Below are 19,845 nucleotides of genomic sequence, written 5' to 3' on the forward strand. Positions count from 1 at the left end.
GCGTGCTTTCTCCCTGCTTGCCTGCCTGGCTTCAGTGCTGATGCTTAAAGCAAGCGCTGGGATCGGAGGGCAGCGGCAGCGATCCTGGTGCTTGCTGTAAGCGTCAGAGCTGGAGCCAGGCAGGCAGGGGCGGGAAGCGCCGGGACGGAGGCAGCGGATCACCACACACCCCCCCCCGGAGGAAGGTACGTATGGTACCTTCGCTCCATAAGACGCACACACTTCCCCCCCACACACTTTTTTGGGAGGAAAAAGTGCGTCTTATGGTGCGAAAAATATGGTACTTCACCAATCTCCCCCCCAAAATTAAATCCAAACAAAATGTGACCATATAAGCTTAGCTTGATATTCCTATTTGACCCTTGCATGTATTAAAACATCTTCATTATGTTGTATGCTAGTTTGCTGCTCTTTCTCTCTAGCTATATATATGGACTGGTAACTTGCATTTCAGTGTATCTGAAGAAGCGTGCATGCTCATACTTTTAATAAAACTTCATTGGACTCAAACAGTTGCATGGAGCCAGTGGCTGGGGCAAGCTCAGGTTTATGGTGGGTAACCTGCAAAATCTTTCAGAGAGCACCTTGATTACCCTTGTATCTCCCTTCCCATACTATTTCCTGTTTCCATCCTTTGGGCAGCTCTCATATCCTTAGGTACCAGGTCACATGTGAGCTTCCACCACTTGAACTTGGCTATTGTTCAACAGTAGTCACCACACAAAAGGCAGTGAGATGTAGTGGTTAAAGTTCTGGAGTAGGATCTGGGAGATGCAGACTTAAAGTTTCTCTTAAAAAATCAGCAATGGTGAAAGCAAAAAAGGCAGCAAGAATGGTAATAGATCATAGCAGAAACATTCTAATCATGTGATAATGCAATATGCCACAAATGGTGCACATTCAATCAGTCTGCTGGGGAAAAAAACCCAGTTCACTACACACAGCTGGACATGAACTGATGTGGCAGATGAAACATGACTTCTTATGTCTTTAAATATGAGAAATTCTCCAATAGTTTTTAATATTTCAAATATGTCATTTTCAAATAGTTTATTAAGTGTTAATTTTGTTAAGATATGGTATTTTCCAGTTTTCTTTCAGGAAACATACAAAGAACCAGTAGGCTGGATAATGGGAAGCATATTAATACTTTTGGAAACCCATGTAAACAAAAAGCCATGAAGGCTGAGAGGAAGGGGAAACTAGATGAATTTGTCCCCCAGCTTTCTTCTTCTACCTGTAGTGCTTTTGTCTCAGTGGCACAAGAACAAGGTAAAGGTTATTTTTACCCATTTCCTCAGCTCTTTTACAATTCCCAGTCTCTCTAGATTATATAAAACATACCAGCTGTGAATATTTTACTGAGATTTTACAACAGATATGCTGGCAAGGCAAGCTTCAGCTGCTGGTGTTCTGCTTCAACATCAACAGAAACAGTCAGTCCTTTGTTATTTTCACATCATCCAGTCTTGTCACATTATCAGCTTTAAATCAGTTGGTATAATGTAAATAAATCCATTGGTATTGTTTGTTATAAGAACAGATAATCATCTCCCACTTAGAAAATAACAGAACTGGCTTCATGATGTTTCTTTTTTCATAAACTTCTCAGCTTCTTCCAGCATTTATGCTGCAGCAGGAAACTATTATCATGTCACAAAGTTCTATTTCATTTACATTATCACTTTAGGGAGGTAAATTCCTGCATAACCAGTTGTGGTGGGTAATACAAAGAACTTTGAAAGGTGCAAGTTATTGCTGAAAATAATTTGAAAACCCTCTGCAGGTATTTGCTGCTACAACTTTTACTGAGGCTTTGTACCAGTTTCAGTGGTATTTTAGGTTGCAATTTTTAACACTATTCACTTCAAAGTACTTAGAGTTACCCCCTGGTAAATGGTTTGATGCTGGCAGCCTTGAGATGTATCCCTCTGTTTCACAGAAAACAATCCACCCAACACCCATCTTTTGAATATAACATGCCAGAAACATTTGGTAGCAGCCACAATGTGAACCAAATATTCAGATAGCAATAGATATGCATCTCCTGTTAAATATTGGACTTTTAGCACCATAAAAATAAACATAGAATAGAATGAGAACAAATGAAGTAATGGAAAAGGTTTCAATGTAGTTAATCAACTCTTAAAAAGGTAAAATGTATAATGCGTGTCAGTCACACCTTGTTTCATTTGACTAAATTTTCCACCTAGATGAGAAGTAATTTCTAGCAGCCAGTAGCAACGCTGCTAGGCTGTGGGAACGTATTTGCCTCCCTGGAAGAGAAGGGAGGACTTTTGCAACCCGTTTGGGTGTGCTCTGGAGGGGGCAGGGCTTTACCGTACTAATGGCAGGACCATCTGCCCTCTATCTCAGTCCACGGCAGAAGCTCGAATAGGAGAGCTGTGTGCTGGGTCCTGTTTTCTCTTGTTATTTTCGTTGCCGTGGACTGTGAGGATCATCGGGAGTGTTTGTTTTCACTCTGGGCCGGTCTGCATTGTTTGGGCGATTGAAGGGCCGGGGGGAGTTTTATTCACTCCTCCTCGGGCCCCCTTTTGTCAGTTTCCCTTATCAGCGATCGGATTGCTGATAAGGTGGGAAGGTGCGGCTCTTCAGTGGTGGCAACAGCGTCTCCGGGCTCCATGGCGTTGGCCTGAAGACCAGCCTTGCTTTCAGGGACTGTGGTGTTCTGGGGACAGGAGGAGAGGAGGTCCAGACAACAGCCTTTTTTCCAGTTTCGATCCTATCGCCCCCCCTTTTTTGCTTAAGATCTGTGTTCCAGGGGGGTGGTTGCACACTCACACACCCAATTTTTGTTAAAGTCCTTCCCTTCTTTTCTAGGGAGTGTGTGTGTGTGCCCTTTACATTCTTGTATAGACAAGGGGGTTTGTTTTTTGACTACCCCGCTGGGTTCAGGTTGGACTGTCTTAGGTGGAGTTGGCCATATTTGCTTCCCCTTCTTCTACTGCTGGGCGGCGGCCATATTTGCTTCCCCTTCTTCTTCTTCTGTGGGGTGGTGGCCATTTTATAGAGTTGTAGAAGGGAATCCATTTTGTGGGTCTGATTCAGTATAAGGCAGCTTCACATAAGCAGGCACTTCACATAAGCTTCCTGGGGCTGTTCTTCAGTAGTGAGTGGTGGCTGGGGGCGTTTTAATAGAAGTACTATTTGCCCTTGGCATTGCAGAGATGTCTGGTAGAAAAGGGACGGGTAAGCAGCCAGTGCCAAAGGCCCTAAGGCCCTGCCTAAAAGGCCACCACCACCTGTATCTTCTTCTGATGATGAGGGTGAGGATGAAGTTAATGCAGCTATAATGCAAAAGCTGTTGCCGCTAGAGCAAGTGTCTGGTATTCCTCCCTCACAAAGAGTAGGATCGGGAAAAGTTTCTAAAATGGCACCTCAAGCAGATATGTTAACTCGGTTGTCTATTCTCGAGGGCAGGTCTGCTGGAAACATCATAGGAGGCGCCATTGGACTTGACGGTTCAGACTGGGAATCAGTTCCAGACTGGTTCAGACTGGGCTGCTGGATCAGGGTTGGCGCTGGTGCCTATTGGAACCATGGGTAAGGCTGGTGACACTCCACAGTCATATACTGGGCTGGCTTGGCCTTGGGGTCCATGGGGTCCTATCACTCCTGCGGTACCTGGCATTGCTGCTGGGAGTTCAGGTGTAGCTCCCTCCCCAGGTATCGGCTCTCAGCCAAATTGGTCTTGGCCACCTCGACAGTTTGGCCCCTATGGAAATTGGCCAGATGTTGGGCAACAGGGTTTTGCAGGTTCTTTTTTGGGGGGTTGGGGGTTGTCTTCTCCCTACAGGGTGGTCCCCTTTACGGCCTTACCTTTCAAAGATGTAGCATTACCTTTGGGTGATCATTTGTTGCCTGCAACAAAAGATAAGATCCTAAAGAGGGAGTATATTGATATCTTCTCCCTCTTGTTCTGGGAGTTGGAAAAAAAAGATAAGGAGGACTTAGATGACAAAGAAAAAGAGAAATTGAAGAAGCACAAAGTAGACCAGACTTGGGCCAATTGGCTGCCTGAGTTTTTTATATATGCTGGTGTGATTCCCCGTGCCCAGCCTTGGCAGGCGGCTGCTCTTATCCAGTATATGGATATCATTTATAAGAGGTACACAGCCTGCCTGGATTCAATATGATGAGGAATTCCAGATGAGGGCCGTTTTGTACCCTTCCCTGCAGTGGGATCGCATTCACCAGCAGCTGTGGCTCCAGGTCATGTCTCCTGCGCAACCGAATTTGGGCGACTGCTCGGACAGCGGTCATTTGGTAGCCAGGGCAGTGGTGATTTCTTCAGCTTTGTAATTCTCTTCCCGCAGTTCTGTGGGGCAAGTGGTTCAACCCCACCCGCTGTGCTGGGAGTTCGACTCCCAAGGAGTGTGCAGTAGAAAAGCTTGTCAGTTCAAGCATGAATGTGTGGCGGCTCTCACTCCTTCAGTAACTGCCCCAAAGCACGGCCATGTAGGAACCAAAAGAAACAGGGGGGGGGGGGAGGAATTTCCAAGCTAGAAAAGGGGCTCAGTCCAATAAAGGTGGGACCTCTTGGGAACTGGCTGTCCAGGTACCCGCATAGGGTTGATACTGCTTACTTGTTAAAAGGTTTCAAATTCAGTTTCAGGATTCCTTTTCAAGTTCCCCGGGTTGCTTTTCGGTCCGGAAATCTTGGTTCTGTTAAAGGTTTAGAGCATGTAGTTAGGGATAAGATTGCCAAGGAGTTGGCAGAAGGCAGAATTTTGGGCCCATTTTCCAATCCCCTGGTGCCTAACCTTAGGGTTTCGCCTTTGGGTGTGGTGCCAAAAAAGGCACCTGGTGAATTTCAGTAGAGTCACCATCTTTCCTTCCCAAAGGGAAGTCAGTTAACGATGGGATTCCGGAGCACTTATGCTCAGTCAGGTATGCCAGCTTTGATCAGGCTGTGGGCGTAGTACAACACTGCGGTAAGGGGGGTGAGTTGGCTAAATGCGATATTAAATCTGCGTTTCACCTTCTACCTGTTCATTTGGCTGATTTTGAGCTTTTAAGATTTTCCTTTGAGGGGCAATTTTACATGGATCTTTGCCAATGGGCTGCTCTGTCTCATGTGCAGCTTTTGAGAGTTCCAGCACATTCTTGGAATGGGCTGTTCGCAAAAAAGTTGGTTTGCGGGATGTTCATTATTTGAATAACTTCCTCTTTGTGGGTCCTGCAGGGACTGGACATTGCATACAGCTGTTGTCTGGCTTCATCGAGCTGGCTGCAGAACTGAGGGTTCCGTTGGTGCAGGATAAAGCGGAAGGTCCAATCCAAAACCTTATCTTTTTAGGGATTGAGTTGGATACCCTGGCGCAATTGTCCAGAATACCTTTTCAAAAAGTGGCAGATTTGAGGAGTAGGATTAATTCCTTTCTTCTAAATAAAAAGGTCACATTGCTTGAGCTCCAGCAGCTGGTTGGGCATGTTAACTTTGCTTGCAAAGTGGTTGCTCCTGGTCAAGCTTTTCTTCATAAGCTATGTGATGCTATGTCAGGCCTCCGTCTGCCCCAACATAGAACACGGGTTACCAGCAGCATGAGGGAGGATTTAAGGGTATGGCAAGAATTTTTGGAGTCCTTTAATGGGATTTCTTTTTGGAGAGACAACATGAGGCTTGAGGTGGAGTTTCAGGTCATGTCAGATACTGCTGGGTCTTTAGGTTTTGGAGTTTATTTCCACGGACATTGGTGTGCAGATACATGGCCAGATTCATGGGTTCAGGCAGGTGTGAACCGAGATCTTAGGTTTCTCAAGTTCTTTCCCATTCTTGTTGCAGTTTGGCTGTGGGGGAATTTTATGGCCAATTGCACAATTCATTTCTGGTGCGATAACATAGCTGTGGTCCATGTCATTAATTCCCTTTCATCCAGATCTCAATGGGTTATGATATTGGTGAGGGCCTTCACTCTGCGCTGTCTGTGGCTTAACATACTGTTTTTAGCCAAACATATTCCTGGGGTAAACAACGGGCTGGCTGACACTGTCTCTCGTAAACAGATGGAGAGGTTTCATCAGCTGGCTCCAGATGCCAATCGCAAGTGGCGCCAATGCCCCAGGAGCTATGGGTGATTGGAGAGCCAAGGCCTGCAGAGTGATAGGCCTTGCCATTGTGCCTAGCACCAGGAAGTCTTACGAACATGTTGTGTGGCAATTTGAGGACTTTAGGGCAGAGGTAGGGTATCTCATCGTTTGGCTCCTCTTGGTGGAGCAGTTGCTCCACTACTGTGTTTCTCTAAAAGGTAAGGGATTGGCCATGTGATCCATTAGGGGACGCCTGTCTGCTCTGGCTTTTGCTAGCAAGGCGTTGGGATACAAGGAGGAAACAGCAGACTTTCGACTTCAAAAGATGCTGGAGGGATTGGCCAGAGAGACTGGGATTAATCTTGATACTAGGAAGCCTATTTCCCCTCTGATTCTTAAGGGCCTGAGGGGGGTTTGGAGCACAGTGTGTGCATCTTATTTTGAATCCGCGCTGTTCCATGCTGCTTTCTTGGTTTCCTTTTTCAGAGCCCTTAGAGTTAGTGAGTTAGTGGCAGGCTCCAGAAATGATGTTTCTGGTAATGTTTTGTTGCTACAGGACCTGAGGTTAGTTGAGGGTAAGACGGTCATTACTGTGCGATGCTTTAAGACTGACGAGCGTCATAGAGGGACCATGTTGGAGTTGGGCACATGCTCTGAGCTTGAGTTGTGCCCAGTTTCCACTTTGGCTGCTTATTTGGCAGTGCGGGGGCCCAATGATGGGTTTTTGTTTTGTCACCTTAACGGCAGCCCACTGACAAAGCATCAGTTTTGAGCTGTGACTTCCCGGGCTTTAGCTAAGCTGGGGCTGTCCGGGGTGCGGTTTGGTACCCACTCCTTTAGAATTGGGGCAGCTTCTACAGCTGTGGCCCTGGGATATCCTTCTTCCTCCATTCAGCGCCTGGACCGTTGGCAGTCATCGGCCTATAAATCTTATGATCGCCCTCTGCTCAGTTCCTAGCTTCATTTGTTTGGAGCTGAAATGTTATGGTTCTTGTTTCTAGTTTGTTTGTTTTTCTCTTTAGATGCTGTTGTTCCTGGCCAGAGGAGCCGAGTTCTCATCTGTGGACGAGCTATGTGTTTTAGGCCGCACATCAGGCTCGGAGAACTTTGGTCGGCTCTCAGCTGGGACTCAGCCAATATGGTACTATCGAATGGCAGGGGTGCCGGGGTCTTCAGTGGCCCGGCCTGCTGCCATTGTTATTCCATGGGAATGCGGGCCCTCCTCAGGCTCTAATCATTCACCTGGGAGGGAATGATCTCGGGCTAGTGAAGGGCAAGGCTTTAGTCTTGCAGGTCTGAGAGGATTTTTGGTACATTAGGGAGAAATGGCCCAGGACCACTATAATTTGGTCTGCCATGCTTCCCCGCCTTGTTTGGCGCAGTGCTTGGGATCCTGCAGGTGTCGAGAGGGCCCGTTAAAAAGCTAATAAAGAAATTCGGAAGGCATTGGAAGGGGGGTTGGGCCACTATCTGCCCCACCCAGATATTTCTACGAAATTTCCTGACCTCTACAGAGGGGATGGGGTGCATCTCTCTGAAAAAGGTAACATGCTTTTCTTGAGAGATCTCCAGCAAGGGCTGCGGATGGCCTTGGGCCTCCCAGTGGGCGCTAAGGCCTAAGTAGAGACTTGGCTTTAGTAGTGGCAGGTTTTAATGGGTTTATGGTACTATGCAGCTAGGGGAGGACCAGAAAGCATCCCCCTTTTGGGGATTTAGGTGTTTGGCAGAATCAGGCCTTTGGTTTGATGACCCTGGGTGGGAGAATGCATACTGTCCTGGAGGCTCGACTAGAGGGTGCCTTCCATTGAGATATGTGTCTGGTGGTTGGCCCCTCTGGGCCGGCCTGGCGGTAGTTGTGACATACAGCTCTGACTGGGGGCTGGGTCTCTCGCCCGCTAACAGCAGGGGAGTGTTCTGTTGAGACCCCTGGCCCTGACCAGGCCACAGTTCTGGTTGCCCTTGCCGTTTGTTATTATACTTAATAAAGTGGCCCTTAGTTATAGCAATACCTTGTGTCTGACTCTTCATTCTGACTTGGGGGGCAAGCCATTTCTAGCAGCCAGCAGCAACGCTGCTAGGCTGTGGGAATGTATTTGCCTCCCTGGAAGGGAAGGGAGGACTTTTGTGGCCCGTTTGGGCACGCTCTGGAGGTGGCGGGGCTTTGCCATACTAACGGCAGGACCATTCGCCCTCTATCTCAGTCCATGGCAGAAGCTGGTCGCTTCATGGTTTGGGGGGCCAGGTAGGAATTTTTTGCTCTCCAGCTGATTGTCTGTTGCTGGGGTGTTTTTTTCGCTTACCCTACATAGCAGGTCAGTGGATTGTGGATTTGGCAATCAGGAGGTGCTGTTAAATAGGTTGGTCACTTTAGTTTGGCAGATTTTACTGGGTTTATGGTACTATGCGGCTAGGGGAGGACCAGAAAGCATATCGCTTTTGGGGATTTAGGGGTCTGGCAGAATCAGCCCTTGGGTTTGATGACCCTGGGTGGAAGAATGCAGACTGTCCTGGAGGCTCAACTAGAGGGTGCCTTCCATTGAGATGTGTGTCTGGTGGCTGGGCCCTCTGGGGCTTGCCTCCATGCTGGACCAGCCTGGCAGGAGCTGTAACATACAGCTCCTGCTGGGGGCTGGGTCTCTCGGCCACTAATGGCAGGGGAGTGGTCTGTTGAGACCCCTGGCCCTGACCAGGCTGCAGTTCTGGCTGCCCTCACCATTTGTTATTATACTTAATAAAGTGGCCCTTAGTTATACCAATACCTTGTGTCCGACTCTTCAATCCAACTTGGGGGGCAAATACATTAGCCATTTTTCTGTCACACCTGCTCCCTAGCATGTTAACTGGGATAAATGCACTCCCACATTTAAAAGTCACTCTTCAGATTCCATTACATACATTGCTCTATATGACAACTCAAAATGACTGAGTTAAAGTGGTGGATGAAAGCACTCTTCCCTAATGACAGAAACGTTATTTGTGTCTAGAGCTTCATTGTCACCCAGCTATATCTGGAACTAAGAAAATAAACCATGCTGCACTTTGTCAGAAAGATGAATTGCAATGCTTAAAATTAGGGAGTTGGGAATAAGTTTTTAGCTCATTGAGTTAGGTTGGTTCCACAAAATGTTCTGCAACACAGTATTCATATAATGCCATCCTCTATTCATCCTGCTTCCATCTCCCCTCCTCCCCATTTTGCTGCAGTCTTTCCCCCAATCAGGTTTGTTACAATCTTTTTTGGAAGATGGCCATCAAAACACATTTGCACTTGATGTTGGGAGGTATTTTTTTTCCTTCAGGTTGCACCCATATCAGCACCATTGATTCATTTATTTAGGATTTTTATCATGGACCATCCAGTCCAACACTCTGTGTCACACAGTGGCAAAATTTATACACACACACACACACACACACACACACACTGTGGCTAATAGCCACTGATGAACCTCTGCTCTATATTTTTATCTAACCCCCTCTTGAAGCTGTCTATGCTTGTAGCCGCCACCACCTCCTGTGGCAGTGAATTCCACACATGTTAATCACCCTTTGGGTGAAGAAGTACTTCCTTTTATCTGTTTTAACCTGACTGCTCAGCAATTTCATTGAATGCCCACAAGTTCTTGTATTGTGAGAAAGGGAGAAAAGTACTTCTTTCTCTACTTTCTCCAACCGATGCATAATCTTGTAAACATCTATCATGTCACCCCGCAGTCGATGTTTCTCCAAGCTAAAGAGCCCCAAGAGTTTTAACTTTTCTTCATAGGGAAAGTGTTCCAACCCTTTAATCATTCTAGTTGCCCTTTTCTGCACTTTTTCTAATGCTATAATATCCTTTTTGAGGTGGGGTGACCAGAATTGCACACAGTATTCCAAATGAGACCGCACCATTGATTTATACAGGGGCATTATGATACTGGCTGATTTGTTGTCAATTCCCTTCCTAACAATTCCCAGCATGGCGTTGGCCTTTTTTATTGCAATCGCACACTGTCTTGACATTTTCAGTGAGTTATCTACCACGACCCAAAGATCTCTCTCTTGGTCAGTCTCTGCCAGTTCATACCCCATCAACTTGTATTTGTAGCTGGGATTCTTGGCCCCAATGTGCATTACTTTGCACTTGGCCACATTGAACCTCAGCTGTCACGCTAACGCCCACTCACCCAGCCTCAACAGATCCCTTTGGCGTTCCTCACAATCATCTCTGGTTCTCACCACCCTGAACAATTTAGTGTCATCTGCAAACTTGGCCAATTTACTGCTCACTCCCAACTCCAAATCTTTTATGAACAAGTTAAAGAGCATGGGACCCAGTACTGAGCCCTGCGGCACCCCACTGCTTACCGTCCTCCACTGCAAAGACTGCCCACTTATACTCACTCTCTGCTTCCTATTAATTAGCCAGTTTGTGATCCACAAGAAAACCTGTCCTTTTACTCCGTGACTCTCGAGCTTTCTAAGGAGCCTTTGATGAGGAACTTTATCAAAAGCTTTCTGGAAGTCAAGGTAAACAACATCTATTGGGTATCTATCTTTGTCCACATGTTTGTTCACCCCCTCAAAGATATGCAACAGGTTAGTGAGGCAAGATCTTCCCTTACAGAACCCATGCTGAGCCTTCCTCAATAACCCATGTTCATCAATGTGCCTACTCATTCTGTCCTTGATAATGGTTTCTACCAACTTTCCCGGTATTGAAGTCAGACTGACTGGCCTGTAATTTCCCGGATCTCCTCTGGAACCTTTTTAAAGATGGGGGTGACATTTGCTACTTTCCAGTCCTCTGGAACAGAGGCAGATTTCAATGAAAGATTACATATTTTTGTCAGGAGATCCACAAGTTAACTTTGAGTTCTTTCAGAACTCTTGGATGTATGCCATCCGGACCTGGTGACTTACTAGTTTTTAATTCGTCTATCAGTTGTAGGACCTCAATCTGACTCAGGTCTTTCAACACCCCTTCCAAAATTAGCGATTCTGGAGCGGACAAACACTTCTCATCTTCCACAGTGAAGACGGAGGCAAAAAATTCATTCAGCTTCTCAGCCATTTCCCTATTTCTCTATTTATACGAACGGTGAAATCAATAGCATTATGGTCACTGCTCCCAAGCAGTGCGATCACTTTTACATCTCTCACCAAGTCTTGGGCATTACTTAGGACCAAATCCAGCTTCGCCCCACCCCTGGTAGGTTCTGAGACCATCTGCTCCATAGCACAATCATTGAGAGCATCAAGAAACTCAATCTCTTTCTCTCGACAAGAACACATATTGTCCCAATCAATCTGCGGGTAGTTAAAATCACCTATTATGACAGTTTTTATGTTTAGCCGCTATCTTTAATCCTTCCATCATATTATAATCGTCCTCTATCTTTTGATTTGGTGGGCGATAACGAACTCCCATAGTTAAATTTCCTCTTGGGCCCTCTATTTCAACCAAAAGCATTTCTAGAAGGGAATCTAATTCTCTTACCTCAGTCTTACTGGACCGTATACCCTCTCTGACATACAGAGGCACCCCACCTCCAATGCTTCCCTCCCTATCCTTCCGATATAACATATCCAGGAATCACCATGTCCCAATGATTCTCCTAATTCCACCAAGTTTCTGAAATTCCCACAACGTCTATGTTTTCTCCCAACACTAAACATTCCAACTCACCAATTTTACTTCGAACACGTCTTGCATTTGTATACAAACATCTATAATTTCCCAGGCAAGCTAAGCCCGCCACCTTCCTTCTACCGCCTTAAGACTTTGGCAGACAGTCCATACCATTTGTCACCATCTCAGTGGACAACTCTGATCCATTACCCGGTAGAAAAGTAACAGCTCTTTGAGATGAGTCCTCCCAAACCAGAGACATTTCATCTCCTGTTGGCTTTCCCCCAAGATTTAGTTTAAAAACTGCTCTCCCACCTTTTTGTTTTTAAGCGCCAGCAGCCTGGTTCTGTCTGGGGACAAGTGGAGACCGTCTCTCTTGTACAGCTCCCACTTCTTCCAGAAAGCATCCCGGTGCCTAACAAACTTAAACCCTTCCTCCTTACGTCTCATCCACACATTGAGACTTCTAGTTTGTGCCTGTCTCTCCTGCCCTGCACGTGGAACAGGTAGCAATTCTAAGAAGGCTACTTTGGAGGTCCTGGCCTTAAGTTTCCCGCCTAGTAGCCTAATTTTTTCCTCCAGGACCTCACAACTGCATTTCCCCACATTGTTGGTGCCAACATGCACCAAGACCATTGGCTCCTCCCCAACACTGTCTATCAGCCTATCTACTACACACATAATGTCCACTACCTTCGCAACCGGCAGGCAAGTCACCATACGGTCAGTACACGGTTTTGCCATTGGCTCCTCCCCAACACTGTCTATCAGCCTATCTACTACACACGTAATGTCCACTACCTTCGCACCAGGCAGGCAAGTCACCATACGGTCAGTACACGGTTTTGCCACCCAGCTGTCTACTTGCCTAAGGATTGAATCATCAACTACCAAGACCCCTCCTCTCTCCCAACTCAGGGATGGTTCCTTGGTGCAAAAGGATTCCCGCTCACCAACTGAAGAAGAGGTTGCTTCTGAGGGCATATACCCCTTATCTGCAGCACAGTGCCCTGTTTCCTCTCGACCCGCATGCTCCCTGGCAGCAACGGGGCTGCCACTTTCAGAGCAGGGCTCATCTAGTATGCCCTTGAGAGTCTTCCTCGAGTGCCTAACTGACTGCCTCTGCTTCTCCAGGTCAGTCACCTCGGCCTCAAGGGTACGAACTCATTCCCTGAGGACCAGGAGCTCCTTGCATCGAGCACACACCCAAGTCTTCTGTCCTTTGGGCAGATAGTCATACATTTGGCACTCAGTGCAAAACACTGGAAAGCCCCCACCCCTCTGCTGGCATTCTACCTTCATGATAGCTTTTTTTCAAAAATATACAGTCCCTTTTAAATCCTGTTTGTTTATATGGCTCCCCTTCTGGAGGGTCAACTTACCTTATTGGGAGCACAAGGAAGAAACTTATGTTGGATTGAAACTGACAACAACTTTATTGGTTATAGCTGAAAGAATGATGTCCTGGACCATTCACTCCATGCAGTTTCAAGGTTCTTTCAGCTATAACCAATAAAGTTGTTGTCAGTTTCAATCCAACGTAAGTTTTTTCTGTCTTATTCATGCACGTGGGGGGTAAGCCTCAACATTCACTGCCTCTGTGCTGGGTTCACAACAAATACATTTAAAATCATTAACAGATATAAAGGATTTTCATTTTAATTCTTTAATTGAATTCTTTGTTTGCTGGCCTAGACATGACAGCTACATAAAAATAAGTATCTTCAGAATTTTATAACCAAAAGGGTTTCACTTTGATTGTAAGGTCCCCCAAATTGGCTCCTTGAAGCTTTCTGCAACCTAATATAGCCTGATTGGCTCTTTGTTTTACAGAAGTAGGGAACTGAATGGAGTCAGGACTGAAGTGTTAAGGACAAAAATCTTGTGTGGGATCAAGTTCAAACGCACTTTGGAAGGATGAGCAAAACAAACTAGCGTTCCACTCAAGTTTACCCAACCTTATGGCTGGGGGTGTAAGTCTGTGGACGTCCAAACACACACACTCTCTTGGACAGAGGTTGGTTGATATAACTTTGAGCAATAACGTGATCACTCCTAGAACAATGCTGTGATGGTGTGAATGAAACAATGTATTTGAACCAGGGAAGTTGCATAGCTTTCCCATGGGTTGTGAATGCAATGTAACATTCATATGAAAATGTCTGTTGTGCTTGGTGACCTCTAATAGACAGGACAAGAGAACTACTACAAAGGGGTGTTATGGGATTAAAATGGTTTTGACTTTACTCTACTCACATAGGATGAACCAGGTAAGGAAAATCAAGAAAGGTAGGGGAATGAGTTAGTTGTACTGCCTTTTCTGGAAATTAATCTTTGGCATTGATGGATTTAAAAAAGGAAGAGAACTGCCAAAAGCCCGACTTTTGCGTCTTTAGGATCACTTTTCCCAGACAAGCCTCTGGCCAGTATTTGATGACACACATTCCATGCGATTGTAGGACCTATTTTGATCCTATTTGCAGACCAGGTAACAGTCTAGAGAAATAACCCTAAGAGATGTTGAGAAAGAAGGTTGCCTTGTCCAAGGTACCAGATTAGTCCTTCAAGGGAGGAGGGTCCAGGCATAACATTGGTTGTGGCATCAGCAAAGCATCAATATGTTTCAGCCAACCTTGTTTCTAAGGCAATCCAGTGAATCAACTCACATTACATTTTATGAAACTGTTATATTTTGGGATATGGTTTTATTGTAGTTCTAACTGTCCTTGGATCCTTAGCTGGAGAGAGGCAGGTCAAAACTGTTCTTGGTAAGTAAAATAAATATTCAGAAATACAGTACATATTCCTAATACAATTATTTCTCATCTTAAGGAGACTAAAAAGACTTCAGATCTACCTACTGACATCTGTATAGGAATTTAGCTTACAAATGAATTCTTGGCTCACAATAAAATTGGTGACATAAGCTCTTTACTAGAAAAGTTTATAAAACTTTGAAGAAAATAGTGGTCTCTTTTGATATTAATATTCTAAGGTAGGAATCAATTAGATCCATTGTCCTGCAAATGTCAGTTTATAGAATGCCTGTGTATGCTTCCAGTCTGACTTTACTGCAGCAGTTCTGCCATTTCATAAATAATGGAACAACAGTAAATAGTTTTCAAGGGGAAAGCAATCTGAATATGGTGTCACAACTACTATTTAGGCTGCTAAATGGGATAAGAAGCTACATCTGTTCAATAAAGTGAATTTCTTGAACTCAGACTACTGCTGCTGTTCATTCTAACATATCATGATTTAATCTACTGTTTGTGATTATATAGTTTACTGATATAGACAAGTGCAGAAAATTTCACTCAAATCAAATTCATTTCCTCTAATTATCTCTAATAATTTAATACCTTTTCTGTGGTCATTTTGTGTTTCACAGAGACCTATATTTATGGTGTTATCAATAGCAGTTAGGTATGCCAGCAATGATTATTCATCTCCAGATGGATTTAAAAAACTGTCAGTTCTCTGTTATCAGAACATGACCCTGGAGACATAAACTACAGGTGATCATATTGTGTATAATGTATTTATTATTACCACTTTCATTCAGTAATGTTCCTGTCTGTGTACAATGTCAAATTGAGATATTGTCAAATCTGTTCTTCTAGAATACCCTGAGGGTTTGCAGGATGTGAAAGAGAATTCAAATTCATGCAGAATGGAAATACCCTGCACTTGAATTGTGAATATTTATGATAAGCAAAAAAAGATTAAGAATATCAAAATAATGGTTTGTCAAGACTGAAACTGCTTTACTTCTATCTTGGGACTCACAGAAGTACTTGGTTGTTCTTATAATGAACAGCTTGTAAGAAAAGCGACATATATTCTCTGGCAACAGAGACTGTGGTCTAAAAATAATATTCATTGTGGAACCAGGTGTTTTAAAGGCCACCATAAACAAATTCATTGGCAATTGTTTAATTTCATTTACTTAATGTACTGAAGTTAAAGCATAGAGCCAGTTTGGTGTAGTGGTTAAGTGTGCTGACTCTTATCTGGGAAAACTGGGTTTGATTTCTCACTCCTCCACTTGCAGCTGCTGGAATGGCCTTGGGTCAGTCATAGTTCTCAAAAGAGTTGTCCTTGAAAGGGCAGCTTTCTGTGAGAACTCTCTCAGCCCCACCTACCTCACAGAGTGTCTGTTGTGGGAGAAGAAAATAAAGGAGATCATAAGTCAATCCAAAACTCTGATTCAGAGGGAAGGGTGGGATATAAATCTTCTTCTTTTTCCTCTTCTTCATTAAAAACACCTGAATTTCTGATAATATAGAAGGGAATGAAATTGACCTTTATTTATACTTGAATGATTAGTATCTGCTCCATAAAAATGGATTACAGACTACTCGGTCTCAGAAAATTTACCAAATGGATACAATCTGAAGTGCAGATTTTCTAGGTGCAGATTTTCCCCAGGTCAGATGAATTAACTTTATCTTCCTACAGATTTTCATGATCTTTCCTTCTGCTCCTAGAAAATTTGATGCAATATGCAGCACCACAAAGTTGGATTCAAGTCATGATTTTTATTAAGCATCTGTTTTAGTTATTGTCACAGGGCATAATTCAGAACAGCATTCAAACAGTACTGAAGTATATACTATCTGATAACATCTGCCAGTATATCAGCTGGAGTTTATTTTTAACAAGCAGCTCCTAACCTTACAACCATTATTCCCACAAGACCAAGAAGAGCTGCCTTGGGAAAGTTCCTTTTAACAGAAGATGCTTTAGGGTGTTTTCAATTAGTGCTGCCTATGAACTAGAACCTTCACTGTTCCTGACATAGCCAAGTTAGAGCTTAACTGATCCTTGCTCAGGGCTATTTATTTATTTACAAAATATATACCCTGCTTTTCTGTCCTCATCAGGGCAGCTAACAGATTAAAAGCATACACAATAAAAGCATGTTTGAAAAACCATTAACACCAACCAAAAGCGTATTAAAACAAAACTAAAACACACATACAAAATAAGAAAACCAACAATTAGCATATATGGCAGAAAGGAGGAATTACTGTAGGAACATCAGCCAAACCAAGAAGTGTTTAACCCCTGGTAGAAGATGGTGACAGAATTGAATAGGTGAGCCTTTCTGCAGAGAGTTTTGATGCCACAACTGAGAAGGCCCTCTCCTGTGTTGTTACCTGCTTAATCTCAGAAGGTTGGGAAATCTGAAGCAGGGGCTCAGAGTGTTACTGTAGTGGCCAAGTAGGTTCATAAGGGGGCAGGCAGTCCTTTAGATATGCTGGTCCTAAACCTCCAGCATCTTGGCTTGTGCCTGGAAACAAGCTGGGAGACAGTGTAGATGGGCCAAGAAAAGAGTGATATGGTCAACTCCAATCAATGTCCTGGCTGCAGCATTTTGCACTAATTGAAATTTCTGAACACTTTTCAAGGACAGTCCCAAATAAGAGTTCACTGCAGTAATCTAATCTAGCTATAACCAGAAAATGCACCACAGTGATCAGGTCTTTTCTGCCCAGAAAAGGCCACAGCTTGGTTAATCAGATGAAACTGATAAAGGCACTCCTGGTCATAGATGCCATTTGCTTGTTCTGCAATAGACCTGGAGCCAAGAACAGCCCCAGACTATGGACTTGTTCCTTCAAGGGGAGTTCAGCTTGATCAAGAATAGATTTCACCTTAATGCTGCAAAGGTATCCAGGAAAATCTACAGTGTTGTATATCCTCCCTCATCCCTGGGCATAATGTCATCCTATGTGACCAAGGCATTTTAAATTCCATAACCAGGCCTGAAACCAAACTAGAAAGGATCCATTTCATTGAGGAATGCTTGAAGTTGTCCAGCCACCACCCATTCAATCACCTTGTTTGTGAATGGGTCCAGGGCAGGCTTCTTTAGCAGTGTATGCATGATAGCTTGTTTTCAAAACTGTCAAAAAAAACCCAACAACCTGGAATCACAGTTCATATTACAAGCAATACAAACACTGTGACGTACTGGCTAACAACATTTAGTAAAATCTTTTTCAGAGTCATATAACCTTTTTGTACATTACAATATTTTACAATATTACAAGAAAGGTCCATCCAATGAGCACCCAGAAATAGGCTGATTTCATTTAAAAAAAAAACCTTCCTAGGGAGTATTCCCATTTCCTTCAGGGTTATCAGCCTCTTATTACAATTCAGTGTTAATGCTCTCTGCAACATCTTTATTCCGACAGGCCTTCAACATTTAATCGAGAGAGAGCTGCCACTGGACATCATATAGAGCACCATGCAGAGTACCGATGGTCACCATCAAACTTTTAGAACCGCTATACTGTACTGTATTAATACAGCACCATGAAATGTTTTTAAATAATTTAAATATGTAATTATGTTTTATATGTTTTATTGGTTTTTAATGGAAGTAATGTGATGATGTGAGCCACCCTGAGTCCACTTGCGGAGAGGGCGGGATATAAGCTTAACGTAATAAATAAATAAATACATTTTCTTCTACATCTCTCATCCTGGAATAAAAAATAGTGATTATAATGAGACATAACACAAAGCTGAATGAAAGTGGATAATTCTTAAATATTTAAATGAATGACTTTTTAGATATTGTTAATTGTTATTAAGAACTTATCTCTCAGTACCACTTAAGTATTTATATTTATACTAGGATTAAGGCCAATTATGAAGAAAAAATACAAGGGGGCTCTAGAAAGAGGTTCTGGGTGAGTGCCCGCCACCCTTGCTGTCTTCCCATACACCCAAGTGAAGGCATTGACTCTGCCCCACCTCAAGGGAAGCTGATCTCTGCTATCTAGAAAGCAATTGTAAATCTGAGTGATCTCCAGTGGTTCTTCAGGAGGAAATGGTATTGTACCTATCTGAGGTCCTATCCCTCCTCAAACCCCACCCTCTCCAGGCCCCACCCCTTAAATCTCCAGGAATTTTCTAAACTGGAGTTGACAACCCTATCTCTTGTTTCTCTGCCCCTCTGACTTCAGGTTTCCATCACCTCCCTCCTCCATGCATCCTCTACATAGGCAAGTGACAGCTTTTCTTCACAGTGGCGGGGGAGGGAACTAAAGTATACATCATTCTCCTCTCTCCCCATGTGATCTGAACAACACCCCTGTGAAGCAAGTTAGGCTGGAAGTATGTGACTGGTCTGAAATCACCCAGTCAGCTTCCACAGCAGAAACCTGGGTCTGGCAGATCCCACTCTGAAGCCCTACCTCCTATGCCACAGTGGCTGTCATAGGGTGGCTGCTGCTGAACAGTATCAAGCAGTCAGGTGTAAGGTAACCAACCCCCAGGTGGAGCTATCCCTTTATCTGACCCTCTGACTTCAGGTTTCCATTGCCTTCCCCCTCCCTGCAGCCTCTATATAGGAAAAGAACAGTCTTTCTTCACAGTGTGGGGGAGACCAAAGCAGTTTACATCATTCTCTTTTCCCCTCTTTGATCTGAACAACAACCCTGTGAGACAGGTTAGGCTGCAAGTCTGTGACTGGTCCAAAATCACCCAGTCAGGTTCCACAAGAACCTGTGTTTGGTAGACCCCACTCTGAAGCCCTAACTCCTATGCCCTCCTCAAACTCCACCACAGAATCTCTAGGAATTTCCCACCAACCTGGAAAGGTACCACTAATGCCTCTGGGCAAGTGTTCCCCTAGCCTTGTTGCCTTTCTACGCACTCAAGTGAAGACATTCACTCCTCCCCCCACCTCAAGGGGAACTGATCTCTGCCATCTGGCTAGCAGTTGTAATTCTGAGTGATTTCCAGCCCTCACTTGGAGATTGGCGACAGTAGATCCCCAGGAGGAAAGGCGTCTCCCTCAGAGACCTTAGGAATTTCCCACCAACCTGGATAAGTACCATACCACTAAAAGCCCTTGGGCGAGTGCCCCCAGCCTTGCTGTCTTCCAACCCAACCAAGTGAAGACATTAATCCCCCAAACACACACCTCAAGGGGAGCTGATCTCTGCCATCTGGAATTTTCTAACCTGGAGTTGGCAATCCTGCAGCCTCTAGATAAAAAATGGATAGTCTTTCTTCACTGTGTGTGTGTGCGGGGGAACCAAAGCAGCTGACATCATTCTCCTCCTTTCTCTCCCCCCTTTGATCTGAACAACAACCCTGTGAGGCTTTCTTATCTCCTTCTCAGGCAATCATTTTGGGGTGAGGCTGAGGAAAGGAGAGAG

Source organism: Heteronotia binoei, chromosome 3 (assembly GCF_032191835.1).
Source record: "Heteronotia binoei isolate CCM8104 ecotype False Entrance Well chromosome 3, APGP_CSIRO_Hbin_v1, whole genome shotgun sequence".
NCBI lineage: Eukaryota > Metazoa > Chordata > Lepidosauria > Squamata > Gekkonidae > Heteronotia > Heteronotia binoei.